The following is a 6,357-nucleotide window of genomic DNA, read 5'->3' as shown; positions in this document are numbered from 1 at the left end:
TGTTTTTGTTTGTTTCTTTGTTTTTGTTTTTTGCTTTTTGTTTTTTTGGCTGTGTTGGGTCTTTATTGCCGGGCGCGGGCTTTCTCTCTAGTTGCAGCAATCAGGGGCTACTCTTCGTTGCCGTGCGTGGGCTTCTCATTGTGGTGGCTTCTCTTGTTGCAGAGCATGGGCTCTAAGCATGAGGGCTTCAGTAGTTGCAGCATGCGGGCTCAGTAGTTGTGGCGTGTGGGCTCTAGGGCACGTGGGCTTCAGTAGTTGTGGCACACAGGCTTAGTTGCTCTGCGGCATGTGGGATCTTCCCAGACCAGGGATCGAACCCGTGTCCCCTGCATTGGCAGTCAGATTCTTAACCACTGTGCCACGAGGGAAGTCCCGAATACTGTCTTGTTGTTGTTTTTTTCTTTTGACAATGCTGCACTTCTGTTTTGTAAATAAGTTCATTTGTATCATTTCTTTAAGATTCCACATATAAGTGATATCATATGATATTTGTCTTTCTCTTTCTGACTTATTTCACTTAGTATGATAATCTCTAGTTCCATCCATGTTGCTGCAAATGGCATTATTTCCTTCTTTTTTATGGCTGAGTAATATTCTATGGTGTGTGTGTGTATATACATATATGTGATATATATATATGTGTGTATATATATATGTGATATATATATATCACATTTTCTGTACCCATTCATCTCTTAGCAAGACCTTTCTTGATTGGGTCTGGATTAGCTCTTCAACTTCATTTCCTGCTGCCACTCATGCCTACCCTATGGGCCAGCCACACCGAAATCTGTGCTGTGTTCTTCATGGCTGTGGGCCTTTACACAACTTTTTCATCAGTCTTGACTGTCTCTTAGTCATCTATGTAATTCCTTTTGTACTCAATGCTCAGTTCAAGCATCACTTCTTCCAGAGTTTTTTTCTTATCCTCTGAGTTAGGCCCCTCCCACCTCTGTGAATTAATAGTACTTATCACAATGTTGTAATAATTAGCTTTCTCCTCTAAGGGCAGTATAGCAAAGTGGCTAAGAACCTAGACTTCAGAGTCAGTCTGCCTGAATTTGAATCCTGCTTTTGTTTCTCATTAGCTATTTACATAAACTCTGTGACTCTGTTTACATACATCTAAAAAAAGGAGAAAATAATAGTATGTTCCTCCTATTACACTTATAAGGTTTTAATAACTTTATATAAATATATAAATATGTTTAGATATAATATAAATATATGAATATATATTATTTATAAGGTATTTATTTATTTATTTATTTAAAATATTTATTAATTTAATTTATTTATTTGGCTGGGCTGGGTCTTACTTGCGGCACATGGGATCTTCATTGCAGCATGTGGGATCTTTAGTTGTGGCATGCAGGATCTTTTAGTTGTGGCATGCAGGATCTTTAGTTGTAGCATGCGGGATCTTTTAGTTGCAGCATGTGGGATCTTTTAGTTGCAACTTGTGGGATCTTTAGTTGTGGCATGTGAACTCTTAGTTGCAACATGTGGCATCTAGTTCTCTGACCAGGGATCAAACCCAGGCCCCCTGCATTGGGAGCGAAGAGTCTTAGCCACTGGACCACCAGGGTAGTCGCTATAAGGTATTTAGAATACACTGTAGATGCTAGTTATTGTGGTAGTCAGCTATTGCTGCATAAGAAAAGAACCCCCCAATACTCAGTATCTTGAAACGACAATGTTTTAAACTTTCTTCTTTTGAAATATAGGCATTCAAAGCTAATTTCTCTCTAATCACTGCTTTAGCAGCATCCCACAACTTTTTACATGTTACATTTTCATTATCATACAGTTAAAAATATTTTCTAATTTCCACTGTGATTTTTTCCTTTGATCTATAGGTTTTTAAGAGCTATGTGGTTAAATTTCCAAACAATTGGGACTTTTCTAATTAACTTTCTGTTGTTGATTTCCAGTTTAATTCCACTGTGGTCATACTCTGTATGATTTCAGTCTTTCAAAATTTATTGAGACTTGCTTTCCAGCCTAGCATATGGGCTACTTTGGTGAATGTTCCAAAAGTAACTATCTTTTAATCTTGCCTACACATCTGAGGGTTGACTGGGACTTGGCTGATGCATGTGAGGATCAGCTGGCCTGCCTTGATTCATGCATGAGCTTCTCTGTAGATTGCATCCAGGTCCACTTCTACTCTGTATGTGTTTGCCTCAGCCAAAGAAGTAGCTGTTCCCAGGGGGAAGCTCTCTGCCTGGTAATGACAGAGACAAGAGGGCAAGTGGAAACACATGAGGTCTTTTGAGGTCTAGGCTTGTAAATGACATAGTGATTCTTCCACTACATTCCATTGACCAAAGCAGGTCATATGACCCAGTATCAATGACTTCTTTTTTGTTTTCTGTATTGTGATGCTTTGACATCTGGGATCTTGCTGACCCTGCAGATACTGCCCCTCCTAGGGTTAGTCATTTCCTAGAGATAATAAACAACTTGCCTATGAATGTACCTTTCATGTGCAAACCAAGCAATCCTGAGTTCACACTCCAACCACCTCTTTTATTGGGCTCTTGCACTCAGGGCCACTCTCCACCTGACCTAATCAACTCAAGCCCAGGTATTGGACAACTTGGGGCAGCACCTATGCCCAGAGACTGCTGAAAGTACTCAAACTAGCCAATCCCAAGTCTTTTTACCCAGCCTCACCTGTTTCCTCCTAAGGGAAACACAATAAAGTCTCCTACCCACACTTCCCCTTCCCTCTTCCTCTGGCTGACCCTGGTGCATCCATGTGTGGCCTCACATGGATTGGCCTGAACCCCTCCTTCTGGGAACTTGGAGTAATAAACTATCTTTTCAATGGAAATCATCTCCTGATCTATTGGTCTTACTATAAGTCAAGCTTTCTAAAATACATTTTATTTTATTTATTTTTGCCTTGCTGGTCAGCTTGCGGGATCTTAGTTCCCCGACCAGGGATCAAACCTGGGACCATGGCAGTGAAAGCACGGGGTCCTAACCACTGAACTGCCAGGGAATTCCCCCTAAAATACACTATTTTAAAATACAAGGGGCAGGGATTCTACCTCTAGTGAGAATGACAGTAAAGTCCCATGGTGCAGGGTATGGTTTGGGGAGGGGTAAAGAAATGGGACCAGTAATTCAATCTACCACACTTGTTACTACTTCTCTTTGTTACAATTTACTCTTGTTACTACTTCTCTTGTACTCCTCACTGTACTACAAGCTTCCAAGGGCAGGAACTGGCAGAATCCTCTGTGTTTTCCAAAGCTTAGCATAGCACCTAGAACGTAAGCACTCCATGAATGTATATCAAACAAATCAATTAATAATAGGAAGCCCAACTATTCTGGCACCCTGATAGACTTGGATAAGGTGGTGTTGCTTCCCAGACAGCTGAGAAACTGTCCTGGTCCCACAGCTGGGCACTTTGACCCAGATTTGGAAAGAGAGGAAAAGGGTATGTTTTCATGCATAGCTTCCGCCCTCTCTCATTTTCTCAAAATCTCTGCTTGACATTCAATCACTGTGGGATGTCGAGGTCCCCATGCGGCATTTGTCTGACATGCTGTGAAAGGGCGTTTTGAACATCTTTATTTCGGGATTTTGACAGCATCGCCTTCACACCCATCAACTCCCTCCACTCAATCTGTTCCCACAAGGGCAGACACGTTTCTACTTATCTTTGTGTTGACCGGGAGTTGCAGATGCCTATTTTGTCTTGCAGATATTTTGTCTTTTTTTTCTCACCAGCTTCAAAATATTCTAACAACCCACATTCCAAGATTCGCATCTATCCTAAGGTTCCCTGGCCCCGAAATGGTTTATGTAAATCTTGAAAGCATTCCTACTTTCAGAGTAGAAAAATGGCTCTTTAATCTGGACAACGCAATGTTGCTTGTGGGTAGAGATGGAAAATGTAGATCATCCATGGCAAATGTGTATTGATAACCAAATATTTTCTGAAAATCTCCAATATTCTTCCTCTATTTCCTTTATTAAACTCTAACTTGGGGGGCATTTTGATACCCAGATTCCATACTTGAATTAATTAAAATTTTGGCAATAGACGAGGTAACTTGTTCTTCTAACATTTTATTTTGTAAATGTTCAAACCTATAGAAAAATTACAAGAACAGTACAATGAACATCCACAAACCCTTCACCTAGACTCTCCAATTATTAACATTTTCCATGTTATTTTCATCTCCCTATGTCTCTGTCTGTCTTTATATGTATATACATTTACACACGTATTATTTTTCACAGTTTCATTGACATATAACATTGTATAAGTTTCAGCTGTACAACATGATGATTTGATATATGTATATATATATTTTTTATTTTTTTGAAGTATAGTTGATTTACAATGTCGTGTTAGTTTCAGGTGTACGGCATAGTGATTCAGTTATACATATATACATATTTATGTATACACACATATATATACAATATTTTTCAGATTCTTTTCCCTTACAGGTGGTTACAAAATATTGAGTATAGTTCCCTGTGCTAGACAGTAGGTCCTTGTTTGCTGACATATGTATGTATTGTGAAATGATTACCATAGTAAGTTTAGTTAACATTCATCATTGCACATAGTTCAAAAATCTTTTTCTTGTGAAGAGAACTTTTAAGATCTGCTCCCTAAGATTTATTTTTTCCTTAAAAAAAAAAATCAGCTTTAACTTCTTCACATCTCATTTTCTCTATTTGTAATATGTAGTGAGGAGAGGTGGGACAGCTCCTACGTCACAAGATTGTTGTAAGGATTGAACAAAATAACCCACAGAAAAGCTTTGTCTAGTGTCTGGCATACAGCCTGTGCTCACCAAATATTATAATCATTCCCCATACCCCATCACAGTGCCTTGCAAGTAGTAAATCCCTCAATTGTTAAATGACAAATAAAATCAAGAATTTCAGTAGAATATTTTAATATATGTTAACACTGATAGTGGTCCCAGGTTATCAATAGGACAGACCATTACTAGGGACATAAGCTCTTTTTTTTAAAAAAGTTAATTTTTATTGGAGTATGGTTGCTTTACAATGTGCTAGTTTCTTGCTGTACAGTAACGTGATCAGTCATATGTATACATATATCCACTCTACTCCCTTAGATCTTATTTTCAAATATATAACACAGTATTGTTAACTTTAGTCACCACGCTGTACATGACCCTGATTCTTTTGAACAGCGCAGGTTGAGTACTTTGTAGAATGCCCCTCAGTTTGGCTTTGTCTGATGTTTCCTCCTGATTAATGCCATTTTGGTGCGAAAGTTGTGGAAGTGGTGCTGTGCTCACCTCTGGGCATGGCTGGGGACTTTTTGGCTCTAGTGTGCACTTGGATTTTGTCTCACATGGATAAAAAGAAATGGTGCACTATCTGGGAAGTTCATTGGATTGTGGGTTTGGTAATCTGCGAGGAACATTTAACCCAGTGATTCTTGACCTGGGGTGCCTTTTCTCCTTGGAGAGTTTGACAAAGCTGGAGACATTTTTAATTGTCGTGAATGGGGTCAGAGGGGGCTACTGCCATCTAGTGGGGGGGAGGCCAGGGATGCTTGTGAACTTCCTATAATGCGCAGGACGGCCCCCACTGCAAAGAAGGATCTGGACCCAACTGTGCAGAGGTTGAGAAAACCTGGTCTCTGTTTATATGAAACCTACAGAGCTGTCATGCCACCAGAAAGGCCCAGGTGTTGATACTATTCCATGAGATTTAGGTCTAGTAAAAATACAGCCACTGGCTGATGAACTCACAAGTGTAGGTAGTGTTCTACAGGAGGGGCAAGTTTTTCGCTAACACCGCAAGGGTCTCTGGCTCAATGAGTGGAGTTTGATAGTAATACTTGCTACAAATGTATGATTTTAATGTACGAAAGCTTTAAGGAGAGATGAAAACATTTTAAAGATGGCCTGTGTTTTCTTCTGCTTTTCTCCATGATTTCTTCATCTTGGACCTCTCAGGCATTATTTGGCCTTTCTGTTTTCAGACTAACTTGATGTATCCTGCTGTACGATCCTAAAAAGGGAGCTCACTCAGTGGGTCTGATTTGGTGGCTTACCCGGGAAGTTCTGCGCATGCGTGGCACCATCTCCCGTGAACACCCATGGGAGGTCATGTTTGATTTCTACTTCAACAGAGATCCTGAAGAGATTGAAAAGGAAGAGCAGGTGGCAGCTGTGAAGGCTGTGACCAAGGAAGAATTTCAGGGTGAATGGACTGCTCCAGCTCCTGAGTTCACTGCTACTCAGCCTGAGGTGGCGGACTGGTCCGAAGGTGTGCAGGTGCCCTCTGTGCCTATTCAGCAGTTCCCCACTGACTGGAGTGCTTAGCCTGCCACTGAAGACT

At 40.4% G+C, this 6,357-nt stretch overlaps 1 non-coding gene across 1 annotated transcript; it reads left to right on the top strand.

The window, feature by feature from the left end:
• Nucleotides 1–5,702: 5,702 nt before the first annotated feature.
• Nucleotides 5,703–5,865, top strand: LOC133091599 (small nucleolar RNA SNORA62/SNORA6 family). The gene has a single exon (XR_009700934.1). It is a non-coding gene; the product is annotated as a small nucleolar RNA SNORA62/SNORA6 family (small nucleolar RNA).
• Nucleotides 5,866–6,357: the final 492 nt, after the last annotated feature.

This window comes from Eubalaena glacialis, chromosome 4 (genome assembly GCF_028564815.1).
Source record: "Eubalaena glacialis isolate mEubGla1 chromosome 4, mEubGla1.1.hap2.+ XY, whole genome shotgun sequence".
Lineage (NCBI taxonomy): Eukaryota > Metazoa > Chordata > Mammalia > Artiodactyla > Balaenidae > Eubalaena > Eubalaena glacialis.
This window is presented reverse-complemented; position numbering and strand designations above follow the sequence as displayed.